The sequence below is a fragment of the Macrobrachium rosenbergii genome, chromosome 58 (genome assembly GCF_040412425.1).
Source record: "Macrobrachium rosenbergii isolate ZJJX-2024 chromosome 58, ASM4041242v1, whole genome shotgun sequence".
NCBI classification, from domain to species: domain Eukaryota; kingdom Metazoa; phylum Arthropoda; class Malacostraca; order Decapoda; family Palaemonidae; genus Macrobrachium; species Macrobrachium rosenbergii.
In genome coordinates, this window is record NC_089798.1 from 17,095,021 (window position 1) to 17,120,549 (window position 25,529).

The window sequence follows — 25,529 nt, forward strand, 5'->3', positions numbered from 1 at the left end:
CTTTTCTGGGCTTTGACCACCTGTGTCACCCGGTGAAATCATAACAGAATTAAACATACCAGCTTGGTGACGCTGAAAACTTCTGTGATGGAGAGAAATACAGCTATGAGTAAACTGGTTTTAATTACCCAAATGGAAAATTTTTCTTAAAAAACATGACAAGGAAAGTCGAGATCCATACCCCAAAGCAAACATGTTATACAGTAATTTTAAGTGATTAGTAATGACTTAATCACTAACAAAAAATGACAACAGACAATATGTAACATGGTCAGAGTCAGGCTGTGAAGCATGCCTGACCCAGGAAAAACAGTAAGGAGTAAATGAGAGGCAGAGTAGGCGAGGAAAGTGACAGAATAGTTAAAGTGCATAGTGCTTGACCACCAGAGGAAGGACAATGCTTCCTGCCGCCACAGTGGAAAATTTTAGGGCCTCAGAGATTTGAGGTAGTGGCATTTGAACACTGAAGGTGATTTCCAACCCGTATATTTTTGAGATTGTCAAAATTCATATAATGGAAATAATTTAGTGAGTGGCCACACGCTGATATCATAGACCTTTGGAACTGAATCCGGGTTAGCTTGTTTAATAAAATACAAGATTTGTTGTCTGATGGCCTTCAGCAATGGTTCCTCCACCTTACCTAACAAGGGAGCCTGATGCTATATTAGAGTTCTGTCTAAATAAGCCTTTTAAAGTAGTGACTGGGCATGACGGAGTCCTGTGGAAGGGGGATAACCTTCCAAGGGGACAATATGGAATGACAATATGGCAGCTGAGATGTTGGTAATCGGGGAGCTAGTGCGGGCTATGTGACACATCGCTTTGATTTTAGTTGGAAACCTCTACAGGGGCGGAGGCGATTGGCAGTGTTAACACTCACCACTCTATATACGACTCCATTTTATGGAGTTAGCACTGAGGTAATAACTGACATTGCATTTAGCTTTTCTCTGGTATGTTTAGCATGAATTTACCTAGAAATGTGCTGAATGGTTATTTCGCACCAATTATTACAGGTCAAAGCCCAGAAATTATATATATATATATATATATATATATATATATATATATATATATATATATATATATATATATATATATATATATATATATATATATATATATATATATATATATATATATTATGGAATCAAGTCTTTAATTGAATAAACTAAATATATTAACAAATGCATAAATGCATACAGAAAAATACTGATAAAGACAGAGAAAAAAGAAACAAGAGAAAGGTGCAATAATGAACTAAGCAATCCCTGATGCAGAGTTTATTGATCATCGCCCATAAGAATTGTGTTTGTCTCCTACAGCATTGGAGAAAAGAACTAATTGAGATCTTGACTCACCCGGTGACTTCTTACACACCATAACATTAACTTGTTAGCAACCATTGAGCAGGAAATTTATAGATAAGTAAGCGTGAAACATTAATGGAAAAGGAAGCCCACATGGACGAAACTCGGGAGAATTATACCAGATTTCGGCATGAATTGAATACCCATATATATAAAGACTGGAAGCAGGGTCAGTTGGAAGAAGGCATCAGGGCAGGGAGTGTGTGAGATGTGTGGAGAGGTGACAGTGAAAGCTCAAAGTGACTTGTGAACTTGTATAAAATTTCTGAATGTCTGTAGACTAAGTAAAATTCTAAGTCAAGAATTTTTAAAATGTGCCTTTAAGACAAAGACCTAGGTCACTACTACCCATGGAAAGGTGGAAACTTATATAGTGTGAAAGCTAAAGTAAAGATACATTTGGGGAAATATAATTTTCATTTTGTAAGATTTTAAAAGGAAAGCCATTGAAAATATAGAAGATATATCTGACATCCTGCGCACAATAAGTGTATGCCCTACATAGTTAAATATCGACGGCTTGTTCCAACAGAAGTGAAAGTATGCAGTACAACAGACAGTTTTCAAGAAGTGAATGCCTTCCCCCACTACAGAATTATTTGTGACAGCTTAGGGGGTTATTCGAACTCCATAGCCAGCAACGGGAAGAGGTAATTATTGTGTGTTATCCTTAAATTTGCGGACCATCTTCAAGCTCTTTGCCAGCAATGATCAACCTATGCTGGCCTAGCGAAGTTTGTAATAAGACAAGATCGACAATATCAAATTAAGTGAAAGTTTTTCCCCTTATAAAGGCATTTACAAAGTGTAACCAATTATAAGTGTTTCACTGAAGATTCAGTACTCCACATGCAAATCTCCACTCTGGAAATAAAGACAGTTTAAAAAATTTTAAAAACAATTTAACCGCAGAAAAGCTCCCCAATCATCGATTTTCATGAAGAAGAAAGAATATTAGTTCATCAAACATAGAAGCAGAAGATGAATTTTACAACCAAATTCAAGAAAATACGCAGTTTCACTCATTAAAGGAGAAAATTTACACATCAGCCGGCGTAGAAGAAAAATGCCTCATTTCCTTTGCAGTCCGCTTGAGAGAGAAAAAGAGAGGCCCCAGCAACACAAGTGCAAGAAGATACACGTTTTCCTGACTTCTCCATCCCAGTAAGGCAGCCAAGAAAATCGTACACCTACAGAAACACACCCAGATTCGAAGATGGCAAAGATAGGTCCTTGAATACCCTCTCATAAATACACACACTAAGATTTAATTTATTTTAATAAAGTTGACATGATGTGAATACTTCTGATTGACATTTTCAAAACACAAAAACTCATACTTTGAGATTCATTAGATATTTATATTCTTTGAAACAAATTTCTTGTTTTACTAATCAGTATAATCAATTACTAAGACTTTCCAATATTTGTATTTACTAACCTGTATGATATTTTATTTTATTGTAATTAACCCTTTAGCAGCTGACTGGACGTATTTTCGTTGATAAAGTTGTCTGTCGGTGCAGTGGACATAAAATAAATGCGACTACAAAAGTTTTTTTAAATATTCGCGGAAAAATACTTGCATAGGCCTCGTTTTTAAAAACTTAATCACTTTGAGGGATGCTCCAGAGTTCTGAATCAACGCTGTTGTTTTGTTTACTGACATATTACAGTTGCGCGTATGCAATTTCTTTCTTATCCCAAAGCATCAGCTAACTCTACGAAAATCTCAGAAATTCTTTGATCACTTTATTAAGTAATTTTTAGCGCTGTTTTTATATTGGGTGTTGTGGCGGGATTTCACAACCACACACTCACACTAACAAAAAACAGCACATACACTCTTATACGTGCTAGGCTAGGCCCTCTGAATTCGAGACGGGAAGTTTTGCCAAGCAGAAGGAGGTCACGAGTCACCACAACGCCCGATAATGCCAGCGCTCACCACACAGCAACGATCCCCCAACCAAAACAACAACCCAGCAGTACACAAACCTGACCAAAACAAGACTCAAAAGACTTCGTCCACGAAGACTCAAACTCAACTCACTTGAAACACAGCGAAAAAAACAGCCAGGCTATCACCACGACACGATCCACGCAAGCAACACGGCACAAAATTAAAACCAGCCCAAAGTACAAACACTCAACCACAAAGCCTCCAAATACCACGTCCACACAAACTGAAAAAAAAGCACAGCAGCTCCGATCTTTACGAGAGCCGTCCTTGCAGCACAATATCTCTGTCAAGACTCAACCACAATCATTCGAAAAAAAAAAAAAAAAAAACAGTTCGCGCACCCCCAAAACAACGAGCCACGAAACCTCACAGAGGACAATTAAAAGCGTAAACAAAGAAAACCACACTCTCACTTGCATCATTCAACAATTACATCGCCATTGTTACGTTCTCTCTCTCTCTCTCTCTCTCTCTCTCTCTCTCTCTCTCTCTCTCTCTCTCTCCTCTCTCTCTCTCTCTCTCTCTCTCTCACACACCTGAACGATGTCAAATGCAGTAACCTCATTCCTCCATCTCCCCCACTGATCCATTTGGCAGCGTCTTCTCTACTACCCAGATTTATATGGCCTTAGGCAGGACCCATGGATGTCGGAACAGGCCCCCTGGATCTTGTTAGGGCCCTCATGCATTCTCTCTGTCTCTCCTTCTCAGCACCATTTTCACTCAGCCCTCCAGTCCACCCCATTCCAGGCCTTTTCACCTCCTCATCACTATCTGACCTATCTCTTACCACTTCATCCACCCTCAATTCTGCCCAAATATCTCTCCAAATTCTGCACCACTAACCATGCTTTCATTCATAGTTCTGTCAGCTCTGTAAAGACTCATCCATACTACCAATCACCTGCCTACTGGTGGGTTCCTTTCCCCACCAAATTTCACTCTACCCCAGTCAACTCAAGCCACACACACCTGTATGTATCATTCATGCTATCCTCAGTATTGCATGCCCTATCAATCATTCTCACCCCACTTAAACACCTCTTATCACACAACTTACTTCTTCGTCAGTTACTTCCTCAACTTCCTCGCTTTCTTCCATACTCAACCAACACCAACTGGCGGTCCTCCAGACCCATTTGCTCACCGAAACTCGGCTCGCATTTTATTAGGTCTCAACCTTTCTTTCATTGCATTCTCCCGAACATATTGCAGCACTCTCTCCATCTCGCAACGCTGGCCATGATGTGCCTAATCTCATTCACCCCGCTTCCATCCAATTGTAGTTTCCTAAAAATGTAACTCAATCCACTTGGCCCCACCTCCAAAAATCTTATATGGCCCATCAAATTTCTCTCTCATCTTACTTACATTCTCTCCCTCTCTCAGTCACCTCTCTCCAATACTCTATCTCAACCCCAAAACTTTCAAATCTTCCTCACCCTCTTCCACAACACGGTCATCCTCCATTAACCCCAACCTTGGTCTAACCACCCTCTCAAAATTTAACACATTTGAAGAACATACCCAAGCTCTTATGCAAGCGATGAGTTATACACCACACACTGCCGTCAACATGTACATCTGTCGTCATCGTTACTCATTTGCAAAATCTCTGTCATACGTTCTCACAGTTCTCTCTCAGCCAAACCATTCATAGCATATCACGGAGGCATACACTGCAATACCCCACTGCCTCAACATTTTCCTCAAACTGCCACTGCCCCACAAACTCAGGCCCATTGTCACTCAACATTCTCACGAGCCTACGTTCATACACATCGGCAATATTACTTGCCCTACCATTAAGCGCAACAGTTTCCCCTCCTTTTATCCCTGATGAGACCGCGCTATAAACTTACTGTGTGATCCACCATCACAATCATTCCACATGCCCTCTTGCAGTCCATTAGTGACGGCACGCAATCAATCACAACCATCTCAAACAATTCTTTCATCTGCAGTCGTAAGACGGACAGTTGCTGCACACTCTGATATTTCCCTCTCTGACAATCTTCACACATTGACAGCTACATCACTGAAATCTTACTCAACCCAGGCCCATACAATCTCTCTCTCATACACCCCCACAACTTATTCTTTCTAAATGCCAGCAGTCATGTGCCAACAGACACATACTCACGGCTGCATCGAAGGAAAACACCGGTGCTCTCACCCCTTCATTACACAACCCCTCCTGATGCAAAAAGTACTACATTCCTACACACCACAAACCGTCCAGCAACCTCCTGTATGCATCAACTGAGGCCAATCCTCCACTCTCACCCACAATACACACCGCGTACCCATACTGACCCCACACTCTGATCCTGCATTTGTTCAACCTCTTCCTCACTCAACAAATCATTCTCACTAACAATATCAATCATTCCAACGAGAGTCAGCTGTACGTCCGTCACCATCTAATAATTATTTCTCTGCCCCCCTTCCTAAGAACCCCCTTCCCTACATCTACACTCACATCATGCACTCTCAGAAAATCTACCCCCAACAAAAAACAAGTTGGCATATCATCCTTTGCCATGATTATGAAATCATGAACCATTTCTAAACCCCCTAACTTGATCTTTAATTGTATTTCTTCCCCAAACCAAAACACTTCCTTGCCCTAACGTATCCTCCACACCTGCAGACTGCTTTTTCACTCTCCCATTCACACCCCAAGTTCACTCCTACAAATCCTCTAAAAACCTGTGCCCCATATCAACCAAGCCACAATACTCACCATCATTTACCCCCACAAATGTTACCATTTTCCCTTGCGTGTCATGCATGCACACTCTCACTGCCACACTCATTTGGCCACCTGCCTCACAATCATCTTCACTACATTCACCCTCAGCCAGCCCACTACATTCACCCTCGGCCAGCCCCCTACTTTCACACTCCAAAGCCTCATGCTTTCCGCCACCCCCCTCCTCCACCAACCAATTACAGCTATCTTCCTGACACTGAATATTCAAAACCCCATGCTCCTACCCACATTTAACCCCTTTATACTCAACGTGGTCTGCTCCACCCATAATTGCAAAACCACTCTGGTTCCAAAACAAATCTGCTACCACCAAAAACAATTGTACCAACATTCTCTAGATTGTCTACTTCTCCTCCATGCACCCCCAACCTTGCCATTAACTCATTCCACGTTCTCCAGGTACCCCTTTAACCAAACCCCTATTTTCCAAATCTTTTAACCCCCAAAATAAGCATTGCCAAACCCGATCACTCCCCACAAACCTTTCCCTTACAACCAACCCCGCAGGAACCTTGTTCAGGTCCCAGTCACTTTCCACAGTATTAACCCCCTCACCATACATTCTCGACATTGCATCTGCAATCACATTCTCAGCCCCCCGTATATACTCTATCTCAAAATCAAACTCACTCAAATCCTCAATCGTCCTTGCAACTCTAGCATTCCTCCTTTGTAATCATATACATCAATGGGCGATGGTCCGTCCTCACAATAAACTTCACCCCATACAAAAACACACTCAAAGCCTTAACACAAAACCTTATTGCGGCTAGTTCTTTCTCAACAACAGAATACTTCCGTTCTGCCTTATTAAAAGCCTTACTTACATATGCAATTACCCTCAACTGATCCTCTCCATTTACCCTCTGCATTGCTCAAACACCCCCATACTAAACTTACCGCCCATCCAGTAAACAACTCAAGCACTCGCACCTTCACTATGGTCTGGGAAAGCCAAAAGTGACATCTCTAGCAACCTCCTCTTTCAATCTCTCAAATGCCTCTACCATCTACTCACCCCACTTTAACTAGTGCAATTTCTCTTTCTCCTGTCCATTCAGTTAATGGTTTGCCTATTCCTGAACAGTCCCTGACAAATTTCCTCCCAAACTACGATCAAGCCCAAAAGCCTTTTAACTCACGCACTGTCTGAGGGCCGTGGGAATTCCCTTGCTTTTGCACAAACCTTTCCACTCTTCCTTATGCCCTTCCTTTTCCTGCACCACATGCCAAAGGAATTCACCTCCCAGCCAACCATGTACACTTCTCCAGTTTCACCTTCACCCCACCCCTCACCGGCTCCAACACCTTTCAAAGCGCTCCATATTCTCTGCAACAGTCACTTGCAATCAAAATGTCATCTATAAACACAGTCCTTTATTCGATCAAAACACCAAAACCACATTCATTGCCCTTTGGAAAGCAGCAGGTGCATTAGCCAATCCAAAGCTCAACCTTCTAAACTGGTAGTGGCAGCTGCCACTTGGAAAAAGCAATGCTGGCCTGCTTTCCTCCTCAAATTTAGTAAATACTTTCATCCACATCTTATACACACAATCGGACACCACATTCATCGAATCGTTCCCTCACAGTCACCTCATTCACCTTCCTGTAGTCCTCACATTCTCCAAACTTCCATCCGGCTTTACATTACAAGGGACTATGGGGCTATTCCAGGCTTTGTCACTCTTCACAATCCCCACCCCCACCTCTCAAGCTCCTCACACTGCTCCTCGATCTCCCAAGTGACAGGCGGGGAGAAGTGTCGGGTATGTTATAAGTGTCGTCTTCAAAATTATTTTTGAATTCTGGAGCTTTGACTCCCCAAAATCTGGTCACCAGCTCAACACCCCGCCTATCCCACAACATTTGCAACCGGTCCCTTCGTTATCGCCAACATTTCATTCACTGCAATAATAACTTTCGCTCCTCATACTGCCAAGCACTACCCTTTTTCATACAACCTGTCATTACCTGTAAGTAGCTCAGCGTATCTCGTCATCTGCCATTCTGCGCGATACATAAAACCCGTGCATAATCTCCCTCCGCATTATACCCTTTCGTTTTTTCTCACGGCAGCTTTGCGAAGTCATGAACACCAGGGATTCTCCATATCAAAACCCATCATACACACACATTTGCCCTCACTAGCACCCATCCACACCCTCAACCACATATTCACACTCCATCACTGTTGTGGCTATCCAAGACCATCTGGCCATGCAACCCGCCCTCCACAGCCTCACCCCACCTCCGTGGCACCTTCACCCTCTCTCTTGCCTGGTGGTACTCCCTTCACAACTGTGCTCTACTCTTCCATCCTCACCCAAATACAAACCCCCACGTACACCCCTTCATATGCAACTCTCTAACACTCTCTTTCCCGGACGGACCACCATCCCACACCTTCAAAAATCTATATCTAACAACATACTCATTATTTATCTGGTAGCCCCCTCAATCACACAAAAATCACTCTCGTCCATCACTACCCCACCAATTTCTGTCTTTATTACACATCATCCCTACTATAGGTACCCCTAAATTTCCTATCCCACGGACCTCACCCTTACAATTCCTTATCTCACACTCGCCCCGTAACTTATCGTACCCATTTTTAAACAACACATTTACACCACCCATTATCAATCAAGAGCAATCAAACACACACCCTTACAAATCCACTTGCGCTCTTCCTTACCTCGTGCGTTTACTAAACCCTTTCCCATGCATCAACCCTTCACGCACATGCATTACCCTCACGTCAGCATTCTGGAGGATCCACCCAACTGAACCCCCTCACTAATTGGTTTGAACTGGTACTCTGCCCCCCACTCTCGTTCGCCTACACACACTGCATACATGACCTTCCCCATTCGGTACACTTTGCTCTCCTTCCTTACACATCCTGGCATAATGCCCATTTGCCCACAGTTACCTAAGTATGCCCCCATGGGTACCTCGACCACTGGCTATATGTCCCTATCTGCCCACACCTATAACGCAGTACCCCTAACCTTCTTACATTCCTCACCAAATGCCCCGTTTCTCCACACCCAAAACAAGCTCCCAATGCTACCGACATTCATTTTTTCTTATACTTACTTTCCCACACCTATAACACATTTCTGCCCTAGATCATAACTAACTAACCCTACCCTTCCAATACTACAACTTCTGCTGTCTCTCTGGCCTCCCCAGCCAGCTGCTCTGCCATACCTCGGTCCTGCCAAACTGCTTCCCTACCAGCTTCTAAATTCTGGTGCCTCTTAATAACGCTAACACTCTACTCTCTTTAAAAATCTGCTGTCAGCCTCATGGTCTTCAGCAGATCCAAATTTCATTCCACCTCAATCTTTCATTTGTCCACTTTATACTTTCCTTGCGCTTCCTGTTATGAACTCATACACACCCTCGGGTACTGTTGCCAACAACTTTCGTACTAACTCTTTGCACTCATTTATTCCCTCATCACCAAATTTCCTTCTGGCTAATGTTTCCAACCGTAGGCGCACATATCCGAATTCACCATCATTCATTCTTGCCTCATCGAAGTATGTGCTTTCTTCTTATATAACACTATTTTTGTCATCTTATATATTTCTATAATCCTGCTTTTAATACTTTCATAGGACACATGACCTACACTCATTACCACCCCATACATACTCAGCAAAAACCCTGTTAAGAAGACCCCTAACTCTCGTGCCCATACCCTCTTATTCTCTCCATATTTAGCCGTGCAATAACCTTCATACTCTGAAAAAAATCATATATCCCTACTTCCATACTCTTCATACTTCTCACACCATAGCCTTCTCTCACATACATAGCCTTCGTACTTCTTTCTCACTTTCACTGTCGCTGCATGGTTTCACTCTGACCTTTCTTACACTCTTTTCGGAATACAGTGAATCCACTTCCACACTAACATCCATCCTCCCAACTGCGCTTTTCATATCCTTCTTCTTAACTACCCTTATCCAATCTTCACTATCCAACTCGCTTTCATCTTGTTCATACTCTTTTCCAATTTCCCAATATCTTTCTTCTCATCCTTCCTATTGCTGCTTTCTTCTTTTCCCTCACCCTTTCTTAACCTTGTCTCCGTTTACCTTTAGCCAGCATCTCTCCATTCTTATCCTTCTGTTCTGCTCTCATCACTTCATCACTCTCATCTCCACTCTTCTACCTTCTGCAACCCTTCTAGCCCATCCCAAGACCCAGAACCTCCTCTACAGCTCCCTCTCCAAGAACTCCTTAAACTATTCCCTTCATCATTTCCTGCATCCTGCTTACTGCAGACTCTAACTTCTTATCCATTCTTTCTTCAGATTCTTTCACCCTCTCTTTCATCTCCTCTTTCATTTCTTCTTTTGCACTCCTTAGCATTCCCCCCATCTCCTCCAACTGACTCCTCAACTCCTCATTCTCACTCCTCAGCCTCCCATTCTCCTCCTCCAGCCTACCCTGGGTTCTAGCCACCGGGTTCCTCTCAGTTTCTCTATACTCATCCTAACCTCTTACTCTCACTCTACCACTACAAAACAATCCTAACAGTGAATACACAACAGCCCCACGTTGGGCACCAAATATTGTGGCGGATTTCACAACCACACACTCACTAACAAAAACCAGCACATACACTCACCTCGTACTAGGTTGAGCCCTCACAATTCGGACGGAAGTTTTGCCAAGCAGAAGGAGGTCTGAAGTCACCACAACCACGCCCGATAATACTTAACGCTCACCACACAACAACGGTCCACAGCCAAGAAAACAACAACCCAACCAGTACACAAGCACGACCCAAAACAAGACTCAAAAGACTCAACCATGAAGACTCAAACTCCAACTCGCCGGAACACAGCAGAAAGAAAAAACAGCGAGCTATCACACTGACACCCGATCCATAACCAGCACAGCACAAAACCAAAACACGCCCAAGTACAAACACTCCAACACAAAGCCTCCAATGCAAATCACACAAACTGAAAAAAAAAAAAAAAAAAAAAAAAGCAGCAAAACTCCGATCAACTACTGGAAAAAACCGTCCTTGCAGCACAATATCTGTCAAGACTCAACCCGCGATCATCCAAAAAAAAAAAAAAAACAGTTCACATTGCCTCCCAAAACAATGAAACACGAAACCTCACGGACAATTAAAACGTAAACAAAAGAAAACCACACTCTCTAACGACATCATTCAACAATTACATACGCCGTTGTTCGTTGTCTCTCTCTCTCTCTCTCTCTCTCTCTCTCTCTCTCTCTCTCTCTCTCTCTCTCTCTCTCTCTCTCTCTCTCTCACAAGACATCGTCAAATGCAATAACCTCATTCCTCCATAGCGTTACATAAAATTGTTATACATGAAATATGCGCCAATTCCATGTAGAATACAACGAAAATAACTCATGCTATAGCTTATATCAGTTTTGAAATATTTTCATATAAATCACAATAAGTGACAAAATTTAAACCTACAGTCAACTTTGACTCGACCGAAATGGTCCAAAAATGCAATTGTAAGCTAAAACTCTTACATTATAGTAACATTCAATCATTTACCTTCATTTTGCAACAAACTCAAAGTCTCTAGCACAATATTTCGATTTATGGTGAATTTTTGAAAAAAACTTTTTCCTTCCCTCTGCGTGCGGTAACTGCAAAAAATCTCAGAATTTCTTTAGTCACCTTGTCGTAATTTTCGCACTGTTTTGTATTAGGCGTTACATAAAGTGTTATACATGGAAATGTGTGCAATTTCATGTAGAATACAACAAAAAATAACTCATGGTTGTAGCTTTTATCAGTTTTGAAATATTTTCATATAAATCGATCAGTGATGAAATTTCAGCCTTGGTCCAGCACGACTCTCGACCGAAATGGTCGAAAAACGCAATGTAAGCTAAAACTCTTACATTCTAGTAACATTCAATCCATTTACCTTCATTTTTGTAACAAACGGGTGACTTTTTGAAAAAAACTTTTTCCTTCCCTCCGTGCGCGGTAACTCTGCTGAAAATCTGAGAATTTCTTTAGTCACATTGTCATAATTTTTGCGCCGTTTTATATCAGGCGTTACATAAAGTGTCACACATGAAAATGTGCACAATTGCATGTAGAATACAACAAAAAATAACTCATGGTTGTAGCTTTTATCAGTTTTGAAATATTTTCATATATAAATGACTATCGTATTAAAATTTCAACCTTGGTCAACTTTATTTCGACGAAATGGTCGAAAAAAGCAATTATAAGCTAACATATACATTCAGTAACATTCAATCATTTACCTTCATTTTGCAACAAATGGAAAGTCTCCAGCACAATATTTCGATTTATGGTGAATTTTTGAAAAAACTTTTTCCTTCCCTCCACGCACAGTTACAGCTGAAAATCTCAGAATTTCTTTAGTCACCTTAATAAGTAATTTTTTGCGCCATTTTATATTAGGCATTACATAAAAATGTTATATACATGAAATATGCGCAATTTCATGTAGATACAACAAAAAAGCAACTTATGGTTGTAGCTTTATCTGATTATGAAATATTTTCATATGAATGACGATGTGACAAAGTTAAAACCTACGGTCAAATTTGACTCAACCGAAATGGTCCAAAATTGCAATTGTAAGCTAAAACTCTTACATTATAGTAACATTCAATCATTTACCTTCATTTTGCAACAAACAGGAAGTCTGTAGCACAATATTTCGATTTATAATTGAATTTTGAAAAAAAAACTTTTCCTTCCCTCCATACCACGGTAACTCTGCTGAAAATGAAATTTCTTTAGTCACATTGTCATAATTTTTCGCGCCCGTTTCTGTCGTTACATGAAAATGTGCACAATTGCATGTAAGAATACAACAAAAAATAACTCTTGCTTGTTAACTTTTATCGGATTTTAAAATATTTTCATATAAATGGCGATAAGTGACAAAAATTTCAACCTTCGGTCAACTTTGACTCGACCGAAATGGTAAAGAAAAAAGCAGTTGTAGCTAACACTCTTACATTCTAGTAACATTCAATCATTTACCTTCATTTTGCAACAAACAAAGTCTCTAGCACAGTATTTCAATTTATGGTGAATTTTTGAAAAAAACTTTTTCCTTCCCTCCGCGCACGGTATCTCAGCTGAAAATCTGAGAATTTCTTTAGTCACCTTGTCGTAATTTTTGCACCGTTTTATATTAGGCGTTACATGAATTGTTATACATGGAAATGTGCACAATTTCATGTAGAATACAACAAAAAATAACTTATGGTTGTAGCTTTTATCAGTTTTGAAATATTTTCATATAAATCACGATAAGTAACAAAATTTCAACCTTCGGTCAACTTTGACTCGACCAAAATGGTCGAAAAACGCAATTGTAAGCTAAAACTGTTACATTCTTGTAACATTCAATCATTTACCTTCATTTTGTAACAAACAGGAAGTCTCTAGCACAATATTTCGATTTATGGTGAATTTTTGAAAAAAAACTTTTTCCTTCCCTCTTCACGCGCTAACTCTGTTGAAAAGTGAAATTTCTTTAGTCACCTTCTTGTAATTTTAGCACCCATTTTATATTAAGTTACATAAAGTGTTACACCTGAAAATGTGTACAATATCATGTAGAATACAACAAAAAATAACTCATGGTTGTAGCTTTTATCAGTTTTGAAATATTTTCATATAAATCACAATAAATAGAAAAAATTCGACCTTCAGTCAAATTTAACTCGACCGAAATGGTCTAAAAATGCAATTGTAAGCTAAAACACTTACAGTCTAGTAATATTCAATCAATTACCTTCATTTTGCAACAAACGGGAAGTCTCTAGCACAATATTTAGTTTATGAGTGAATTTTTGAAAAAAAAAAAAATTTTCACGTCCAGCGTTCTACGAATCATGCATCATTTGTGATAATATTTTCTCTCTGTGTTGCTTTGATTGTTTACAATTTGTTATATACCAAATCATTAATTAATTGTACAATACAACGAAAAAAATACTCATTAGCTTTAACCGTTTTGCTCACAAGCGCGATTTGTATACAATTATATATGAAATTTTTTCACGGCTGTCATATATTCATATATTTATATATGATAATGATATTTTTCATTTGTGATAGTTTTGCATACTAAACTTCAGGCAATGAGAAAAAAGGGCAAATTGAACTCTTAATCTTAAAAAACTAAACATGCTGTGATTTTTAAAAAAACTTTTTTTCCGCTTCGGCGCTCACTCCCGAATGCCGCCGGCATACAACAGACACTTTTGTAAATAGAGGCTCGGCGTTTAAGGGTTAATACGAGCTTTATGTATTTATCGTTTTAATGTGTTCTTTCATGCCCAGTAGTTTTGATTAAAATACTTTCTCTCCATTTTAATTACGATTGAGAGTCATCCGTATTTGCGATGCCGCGATAATTTACAGTGTAGTCATTAGCAGCTTGAACATTGTTTTCTCAGCTTCAGCTACAAATTGCAGTCAAGAAAATATACTGCTAAATTTATTAGCAGTATATTTCCTTGACGATCTTTTATCCATACCGAATAAGGGTATAATGTAAAAATATATCAGTCCTATTCTACTTAATGTCATTTGTGCCATAATCTCGGTAATTGTTTATTGCAAATGCGGTGGATTAGCAAAAATACCAGGTAAATGGCTCTTGTTATCCAATTCGGTTATAAGCAAAACAACAGTTTCTTGGTCAGTTGTTTCTGGCTGTACGCATTTACACAAGAGTATAACGTTACTAACAATACTTTTATCATTCTCTTTTACTTTTTTAACTAGAAGATGGGATAAAGAGATAAAGGAAAAGTTGTCAATTGTAATTTGGTCTCTCTGCCTGATTATGCTGCTGCTTGCGCCTGCGCGAAATTTAAAAATATTTTATTAATAATATTGTTGTTTGGGTAATAATTGCTTACCCCATTGCAGAATTGAATTATCATAAGGTGAATTATCATAACTGGAGCATTACCTGAGTATTTTAATAGTTTTATCACAAAAAGTGTATTTAGTCATGAAAATACAGTATTTAGTGAATATTTCTGTGACAAATACTGTGAATGGGCGAATTTTCCACAAATAATGGGTAGATACGTTCCAAAGAGAAATCCGTGAATACGTGAGTCCGCGAATCGTGAGACTGCCAAGTAGGAGGGTTTACTAGAGTCCTTATAAGCCTAAGGATTTAAGGGATATTCCTAACCTGTGTGCCTGGGAAGTTTCCCATGCTTCCTGACAGTCTGTCGCCACCTGCAGCACACCTGCACACAGACCGCGACTTCCCACATGTCGCTCCTTAGCAACAAGTCGAGCCAGCAGGGTAGCAACACGTCCGCAACACACCTGGTTCTCATATATTCAGAAGACATAAAAGTCTAAAATCAAATGCATGTCCACTGTTGGTCTGTTAGTTGTTATGTAATTTTCCTGGCTGCTGATTGGTCAGCAATCCATATAAATACCACTGTCATTTGTTAATAAATCAGAACTCCTAGATCTCTCGTCCTGATCATCCTGCTAAACATGTAGAGATGATAATGAGGATAGCAGTCTCATAAGCTTAAGGATAAAAGGGGCATTCTAACATGTATCAAGATTTAAGACACAAAAAGCGGTCATTTTACCCTTCATTAAGTTTGTAATGTGAATGTTTAGATAAGAATTACTGTATCAAAGAGTCTGCTGCCTCTTTTTTTTCTTTGATATATTTAGATGCTTTTCTTACCTTGTGTAATGTTTTGCACTCTTACGATCTTAACTTCAAAGTTAATAGGTATATTTTTCCATGTCCTTTATGACTATAGGGGTTCAGCACTGACAGTGTGCCTAATGTGGTACTCTTGATTGTGCCTTGTGTGGCACAGTGTAGGTGGTTCTACAGGTACTTTGCATTTACTTTTCATTTCTTCTCTTTGGTCTCTTCTTTCTCCGCTGTCAAACTTCTGTAAATTTTTGTCCAAATTTTCACTTCTTTGTTTTAAAACAGGATTTTCAGGAAGCCATATGTAAGTCAGAAAAATGACTCATGGTCTTGTTCAACTACTGTATAATTTTAGTAATAATAACTGCCCTGTATGCATTGAAGTCTTGTACAGTGTATTGTGGTATTTGACAGGTGCCTCAGATGTTACTACAAGAAAGCATCCACTCTGGGGAAGCCGTGTCGTATATTTTGTACATAACCAAGAAGAATCTCAGCATTGACTATTGCTGGAAAAGAGTTGCAACTGAAAAGTAAAAGTTAGTTATACTGTTGGTTACCAGATCAGACTAGAGAGCAAGTAAGTTTATTGTATAGATAAAAACAAAGAGGAATTGTTAAGTTTTGTAAGTGTTGGTATTATTGCTATAATTTTTTTAATATATTTAGAATAAGGAAGCCTAATATGAGTGTCCTCAGCTTAAGACACAACCTTAGCTTAGATCCCTTGAGTCAGATCAGTCCATTATAGGACTCAGAATCTTTAAAATAACAATAAATTCGTCCTGGTGCATTAGCCTTATTTGCATACACAGTCCTCAGATATGTCACTAAAGAAAGAATGTTCCAATTTCCACCAGCTGATATGCATTTGGATTCCCAGCACCACTTTGGCAGAATATGTTCTTTATTTTGTCTGGCCAGCTACAATGAAGAAGAAAGAACAATTAGGACCTTGGTATGTCTGATTATATTAAAAAATGACATGGATTTAACATGAAAAACACCTTTCATCAGTGGAAACAGTACATTATATAAAGTGCGAGTTTGAATCACACCTGGTGTCTCATTCCACACAAACCTATGTATAATCTTCATAATGTTTGAATAATTTATTCTTTTGGAATATAATCCTGTTTGTTCCTGCAGAAATACGAATAATTTTCATCTACATGGGTATCAGCCTTCAGTGCCAGCTGAATCAGGCATTTAACTTGGCTGCAGGTAGTTACTGCCAGTTAAAGGTGGTGAATGGAAGGATAACCACTTATCTTCAGCTGATCTAACCACTTTTTCTTTGCCTGTGATTTTCTCTGTTTTTCATGTTTGGCACGATGCAAGGCATTTGTTTACTCGTAAGAACAGAAACCAGTGTTATCTGCTTGCTAGTTTTGTGTGTGCATAGGGGTGTGTGATATCAAGCACTCCCTTCAAGGAAGATCTCTTTTATGCTCTTCCTCCTGTGAGTCTTCAGAGACACACTTGATAGAACTTTTGTATTAAAGATTATCTGATCACACACCTGGGTGAGTGATTGGTCCTCCAACTGTCCATTGCCTGAAGACTGGTCTGTACACCAGATATGAACAGGGGTGGTCCACCCCTGTTCATACCCAGTGCACAGACCATTGTTCAGGTAATCCCTTCCCTAAGTACACCTGGATGGAACATCTATACCTATCTCTAGAACAGAGCTTGGTTTTAAGGTCGAGTTTGCTCTGATAGTGGATATTTTCAAGGCCCATCTTTTGTGGGATGACATCAGCTTGGGTTGGGTAGTGGTGAGGAAGTCTATGGATCTTTGAACTAAATATCAATATGTCTCCCAAATGGATGGATAGTTAAATTCTTATCAAGTGGAATTGAGTTAATACTGCCTACTCTTTTTGGTATGCATGACATTTGTCGAACTGAAGGATGTTGGTGTATGCATCAAACTCTTCTTTTTCCAGTGCTAGGAGGTTCTGTATGTATGCAGTTATCTTACTGTTAGATAAGGGATAGTCTGTTTACACATGATAGCACTAACTAGTGGCTCTCTAAGCTCTTTTATTACCCTACATTTTTCCCCAATGATCAAGTAGCTGTCATGCCCTCTCTGTCAGTGTGTATGCAGGTTTTTCTTGCTGAACACAAAGGACATCTACATTATGATTCCTCTTTTTGATTTTACACTTTACTGAGACATTCTAGTCTATTGACTAGGACTTATGAGAATTGTATGTTGATGCAAGCAAGCACATTACTTCAGTAAGTTCTCAGTTCCCCAGATCATATGGGAGTATGTAGATTTTTCATTGACTTTAACCCTTTAACGCGAGCCCTATTTTTTCAAAACGTCTCCGTATGCGGCCTCGAGGAAGAGTAGCGCGAGCGGAAAAAAATTTTTCAAAAATCTGCTTGGCAGCAAGTTTTCAAGATTAAGTGTTCATTTTTGGCTCCTTGTTTTCTCATTGCTGAAGTTTAGTATACAACCATCAGAAATAAAAAAATATCATTATCATATATAAATATTGGAATATATGACAGCAAAAAAAACTTCCATTATATAATTGTTTACAAATCGCTGTAAGGAAAACGGTTGAAGCTGAGGTTAATTTTTTTAGTTGTATTGTATTTACTAAATTCTTTGATGATTTTTGGTATATAACAATTGTAAAACGATTAAAGCAACACAGAAAATATTATCACAAAATGATGCATGAATTAAATAGCAGCGGACGTAAAAGTTTTCATAGATTCACCAAAATTCAAAATATTGTGCTAGAGACTTTCCAATTTTGCCAAAATGAAGGAAATTGATTGAATATTACTAGCCTGTACGTTTTTTTAGCTTACAATTGCATTTCTGAACCATTTCGATCGAGTTAAAGTTGAGCCAAGGTTGATTTTTCTATTTATCGTTATTCTGATCATAATATAAAAACTGTGAAACTAAAGGAATGATATATTTTTTGTGTATTCTACATGAAATTAGCACATTTTGATGTATAACATTTACCTAACTAACGAATATCTGAAGCGGCAAAAAAATTACGACAAGCTGGCGCGTAAATGACAGGATTTTCAGCGGAGTCTGCGTGGGCGAAGGAAGATTTTTTCAAAATTCACAAAATGTACATATTGTGCTAGAGACTTTCCGTTTGTTGCAAATGAGTGAAGCCAGTTGATTGTTCTTGAATGTAATAATTATGAAACTGCGGATGCGTTTTTGATCATTTGGTCGAGTCAAAATTGACGACGTTAAAAATTTGTCAGTTATCGTGATTTACGTGAAAATATTAAAACTGTGAAGAGCTAAAGGAATGATATATTTTTTGTTGTATTCTACATGAAATTTTGCACATTTTAATGTATAACACTTTATGTAACGAATAATATGAAACGGCGAAAAAATTACGGCAAGCTGACACAAATGCTAGGATTTTCAGCAGCAGAGCCTGCGTCTCTTGTGAATGAAGGAAATTTTTTTCAAAAATTCACCAAAAAATCTAAACAATGTGCTAGAACTTTCCGTTTGTTGCAAAATGAAGGTAAATGATTGATTGTTACTCGAATGTAATAATTATGGCTTCTGAGGATGCGTTTTAGAATATTTCGGTCGAATCAAAAGTTGACCGAATGTTATTTGTCAGTTATGATTTAGTGAAAATACTTTAAAAAACTGTGAAGAGCTAAAGGAATGACATATTTTTTGTATTCTACATGAAATTGTGCACATTTTGATGTATAACACTTTATAACGAATAATATGAAGCAGAAAAAATTACGGCAAGCTGACACAAGAAATGCTAGGATTTTCAGCGAATTTACCTTGTGACCAGAAATTTTTTCAAATTCACCAAAATCTAAATAATCTTTTTCAGAACTTTCCGTTTGTTGCAAAATGAAGGTAAATGATTGATTGTTACTCGAATGTAATAATTATGGCTTACGGATGCGTTTTCGATCATTTGGTCGAATCAAGATTGACGAATGTTAAGAATTTGTCCAGTTATAGTGATTTAAATGAAAATACTAAAAAACTGTGAAGAGCTAAAGGAATGACATATTTTTTGTATTCATAAATGCACATTTTGATGTATAACGCTATGTAACGAATAATATGAAACAACGAAAAAAATTACGACAAGCTAGCGCGAAATGACAGGATTTTCTTCGGTCGCGCCGGAGGCGAAGGAAAATTTTTCAAAAATTCATAAAATTCTAAATATCTTATAGATGAAGACTTTCCGTTTATTGCAAAATGAAGGTAAATGATGTTGATTGTTACTTGAATGTAATAATTATGGCTTCGGATGCGTTTTAGATCATTTGGTCGAGTCAAAGTTGACCGAATGTTAAAATTTTGTCAGTTATCGTGATTTCGATGTAAATATTAAAACACTGTGAAGAGCTAAAGGAATGATATATTTTTGTTGTATTCCTTGATTGCGCACACATTTTGATGTATAACACTTTATGTAACGAATAATGGCTTGACGAAAAAATTACGGCAAGCTAGCGCAGAAATGACAGGATTTTCAGCGAGGTTGCGGAGCGGAAAATTTTTTTAAAGTGCAAAATTCTAAATATTGTGCTAGACTTTCCGTTTTGTTGCAAAATGAAGAGTAAATGATTGATTGTTACTCGAATGTAATAATTGCTTAATATTACCGGATGCGTTTTCGATCGTTTTGGTCAGTCGAAGTTGACGAATGTTAATTCACTTTGGATGCTGGGTCATGCTCCAGCATCCCAGTCTAAACTTCGCCTCACGCGCTCACTTCCGACAAGGCAGTATGCGCCTTTCACGGTCCTGACGCCTTTGTGACATCTCTGCAAACGTTCTGTTGCAGCACGAATACGCTAACACTTGCAAAAGTTCAACAAAACACGTCTGCGTCAAAATATCGCTCTCGCAAGGTGCTGATCTGATGCTCTCTGATGCGAGATGGGGGAAATTCGCGCATGCGCGTCTGGGTGACGCTCGGAAACAAAACAACAGCTGGATCCGTGAACTCCCAGCATCCGCCGAGGCGCGGGATTTGAAATCTTTCGCAAACTAGGCCTACAATTATTTTTCCGCGAATATTTAAAAAAAGCATTTTCAGTCGACGTTTGCAACGTCCACTCGGCATTCGACAGACAATTTTGGACGACGTTTAAAATGTCCAACAGGCGTTTAAGGGTTAAGAGGTTACTTGTTTTTAACCAAGTTCGTTATTGTGAGGAAAATTTACAGTAGGAAACCACAATTTTTAGAGGTTATGTCTGTGTAATTATTTTATAGCCATCAACTTTGATTTTTGTTGATGTGATATCGTTTTTTCATTGTACTCAATACTTAGGTTAGGTAACCAGTATTAGTTAAAGGTGTAAAGGAAATTAGTTTTTTGTTTGTTCATGGTGCCATCTAGTGGTTGCTCAAAGAAGTATTTCAAATTTGTAGTTTATCTACATATGAAGAACCTTTGTCTGTTATGTGACTATTAACTTTGAGCAGTTCTTTGTCACTTCATATTTAGTCTTGGAAGCAACATGTGGCTGTCACTCATCTGTCCTGCAAATTCTGGAATTTAACCTTAAGAGCAGTAAAAAATCAAAGAACCTGATAGGTTATGGGCTCAGAACACCCTGTGGTGAGAAGAGATGGTGACAAGTTTAATGCAGTTCAAGAAGAGTGATTCAGACTTGAAGAATTACTTAAAGCAAGCCGACAGCACAAGGTCAAGATGGCCGACTGTGGAGAAAAGGATGACTCAAGAAAGACCTTGCTTGATGCCAATGGATCTAACCCATGGTTGAAGCGAATGGAAGCTCAACTCACTGACAGGAATTGTTGGAATGCCATTGACCCAGGATTCGGAGACTAGGTGCATGAAAATCCGGATGAAGAGTTAACTGAAAGGCACATGAAGTCATCTTTGATGCTGTCAACAGTTCAACAATCTACGATGTTGGTGAATTCAAGCTTGCGAAGAAAGCATGGGATACCCTGTGACAGATGTACGAGGAGTTCAGGATCATCCGCACCGTGCTGGTCTCCAAGAAGCTGGCCAGGTTGCACAAGACTCCAAGCATGTCTATGTTGGATTACATATCAAAAATGCATGAGCTCATCCAGAAAGTAAGAATGGGCGGGATACCAATGGATGATACTTTCTTTGCAGTTTTCTTACTGTTAGGACTACCACTGAATGAGTATGACTCATTCTTCAGATCATTTGAAAGCAACCTTGATGACCTCACCTCACCAAGAATGTAAAGGGTAAACTTTTGATGGAAGAAAGACGATCGAAGCTGACCGTGGTGGCATCAGGCAAGGAAGATACCACTATGCTGAAGGCAATAGGTAACCAGAAGGACAGCAAACAGTCATTCAAACCCAGACATCGACAGCAACAAGGCAGCTCAAGGCAGAACCAGCAAGGCAAAAATTCCGGTCAATCCAGGGGAAGCAGTGGAAAGTTACACCTGCAAGGAACTGGGACACCAAGCAAGATAGTTCCCTGTCTGGCTGGCACTCTAAGAGCAATAATCTAAGAACTGATGGGCAGGCTTCATTTGCCAAAATTAAAGTAAGAGTGACAGCAGTGAACATGAAGCTGTAATCCTGTGCGCAGAGGCTGATGCCCATTCATACATGAGCTGGGGATCGCAGGACAGGTGGTTTCTCGATTCAGGTGCATCAGACCACATGTGCTGTGATACAAGTGCCTTTAGTAAGATAGACTTTAGCAGGAAAAGATCGGTGAAGATTGGTGACGGCTTCAGACTCCCAATGGAATGGATTGGAGAGGTCGAATTGCAAGCTGATTGCAAGATCATCTTCAGTGAAGTAGTATATGTTCCCAGACTTTACTGTAACTCAGCTTCAATGCATCAAAGCACCGAGAAGAAAGTAAATTTGCTATTCAAAGGAGACAATGCTGCTGCCACAGTGAGGGGGAGGGGCCTGTTGAAGGTGAAGAAGGAAGGCAAGATGTATGTGATGGATTTACACACAGCTGTGGTTTCTAACCTAGACACTCCAGCTATTGCCCTACCAGCTGTATCACTGCAAGCCTGGCACAGAAGACTAAGGCATGTAAACATTGATGCTCTGTCAAAGATACCTGCATTCTCAGGACTGAAGAAAGAAGACTGTGGAAGGTGCAACATACAGTTGACCCTCATTAACCCGGGTATCGGATAAGATGGACACCAAAGGGGGTCAGCCGATTTAAAATAGTAATATTCGACCACAATTTACGATAGTTAGAGTTCCTCCGCTTGTTGTGTACCATTTTCCTTTTTATTTACTAAAGGTAAATAAAAAACTTCATTTATATTTTTATTTTATATATACTGTTCTGTATTTATACTGTACTGAACTGAAATGCTTTTAACTTGTAACCAATTCAACTTGCGTACAGTACATACCATCATTAAGAAATAATATTGTCTGGAAGGGTAGGAAGTATCATAGCCAATCACTGAGCAATAACAGTTTTAACTATCTGCTGCCCGACTGGTAGCTACAGTACAATGCTTTGTATATTTTTCTAGGAAAGAAAAGACATGACAAAGGTAAACTTCACAAAGACAAAAGCTGTTAGTTACGTGGCAAATGAGAGAGAGAGAGAGAGAGAGAGAGAGAGAGAGAGAGATTCTATCTGTGTTTATCTGTGTTTATGTGGCAAATGACATGAGAGAGAGAGAGAGAGAAAATTATCCTTGAGAGAGTAAAGAGAAGAATCTTGTTTTAAAGGTATGTCAACACAGTATTAGTAAATATCTTGTGAAGCAAAAAAATATATAATTTATATATTTTGTTGCTGAAGAATCTCTGAACCAACAATTTCGCACTCAAAGTGTTATGAAGGAATTCACTCTATTCGTCATGTAACCAGTAAAGTACATACACTATTAAAAACTATGTTTTTGTATTCAAAACACACACACTTATGTCATTGTCAGCTTCTCTGAGCAAAATTTCTTTCACAGACAGAATGCAGCTAAAACCTGATTGACTGGCTGGTTGCCATGGAGATCTGCATTTCAGTAACTAGGAAAATGTAAAATATAGTAAATTAGGTAAGATTTTAGCATAGTTCTGGGGAATTCCCAGTCTTTTTTGGTAGATAAGCAGAGATAGGTGTAGCCCTAACTGTCAGTCATTTTGACATATTGACATGAAGGGTCTGGGCAAACAGCAGTCTCTCTCTCTCTCTCTCTCTCTCTCTCTCTCTCTCTCTCTCTCTAATGGCTGTGCCTGAATCTAGGGGCAACTGATTAGTTTTCACACATAGTTTAAGGGTAATGTTGTAAGATGACTTTGATATGATATTAAAGTGTTTTAGGATGATAGTTTAAGGTATATTTGGTATTTGAATTATTAAAATAGGCAGTTATAAGCATTTTTAGAGGGGGTCATTGGTGTTTGAGCTATTAAAATAGGCAGTTATCAGCATTTTTTAGGGGGGGCAAGTATTCGCAGATTTCAGCTATTCACAGGTGGTTGTGGTCCCTATCCCCCCCCGAATACCGAGGGTTGACTGTGCGTATAGGGTATGCAAAAAGAATGCTAAATGAGGCCATAAGTTATGCCAAGGCAGTGAAAACAAAAGAAAATTTATAACCAAATACAGCTACCGCATCACCTAGCACTCTCAAGGTAGATGTGCTGTCATTAAAGAAAAATTGACAACATAATGAGATCAGTGTATCACCTTGTAAGGCTTTACCAATGCCTGGCATTCTCCAGTCCCTCCCTTCCCCCACAAAAAATTTTACAAAACTTTCTCAGGCAATGTTTTTTCCTGATGTAGGGGATGCTTTACCCAGCATTGAGCTACTATGTGCACATGATATGCAAAAGGTGTCTAACTTTGGTAGCTCAACAATGATTGCAAAACATGGAGATCCCCATCCTTGTCTCCCAAGTCAAAAAATCAAAGATTATCATCAACAGACAATATCCAAACTGATATTAGGGGATCCACAGTTGGTTTAAAATCATTGAAAGTTTTTGAGATCCATCATGTTCCTCAGCATGCACCAATAAATAATACTAAGAGTGAGAACAATAGTAACACTCCAAAGATATCAAGACCTACATTATGTAGTTCTAACAAATTAAAATCTTAATGGGAGTACCATGCATAGAGTCTCCCAGAAGATTGATTACTGTTTTCTCAAATATACTTCAGTGGAATTGTCAAGGTCTGAGGCCTAATCATTGAGAACTAAAATTACTTATTCATGAGTACTCTCCTATAATTATACTGTATGTGTGCAGGAAAGCAAACTTGATAATAACACCCATTGCCCCAGGAAATATTTAAGCTATAGGACTTCCCAATACCAACAGTTAGGTTGTCATGGTGGAAAGCTCATACATGTCCATCGTGATATCCCCCAAATACGTCGTACTCTACATACTCTGCAGGCAGTAGTTATACAAACTTGTATAGGCAGGAGATGCCCCATTTGTGCCCTGTGCTTGCCTCCAAATTGTAATGTTCCATTTGATGATATGTTTGAGGTATTTCATTAGCTCCATCGACTGTTCCTCCTACTCGGAGACATGAATGCTAGATATTCCTTGTGGGGTGATGTTCTGCCCAACACAAGGGACAGTCTTATATTATCACGTATTGAAAGTGAGGTGGGACTCCTGTATTATTGAAAGTGAGGTGGGACTCCATAATACAGGAGAGCCCACACAT

General features: G+C 39.2%; 1 pseudogene; it reads left to right on the forward strand.

Moving 5' to 3' along the window:
• LOC136837153 (3'-5' RNA helicase YTHDC2-like) overlaps positions 1–25,529 on the forward strand; it is a 1,085,270-nt pseudogene that overhangs the window by 287,905 nt on the left and 771,836 nt on the right.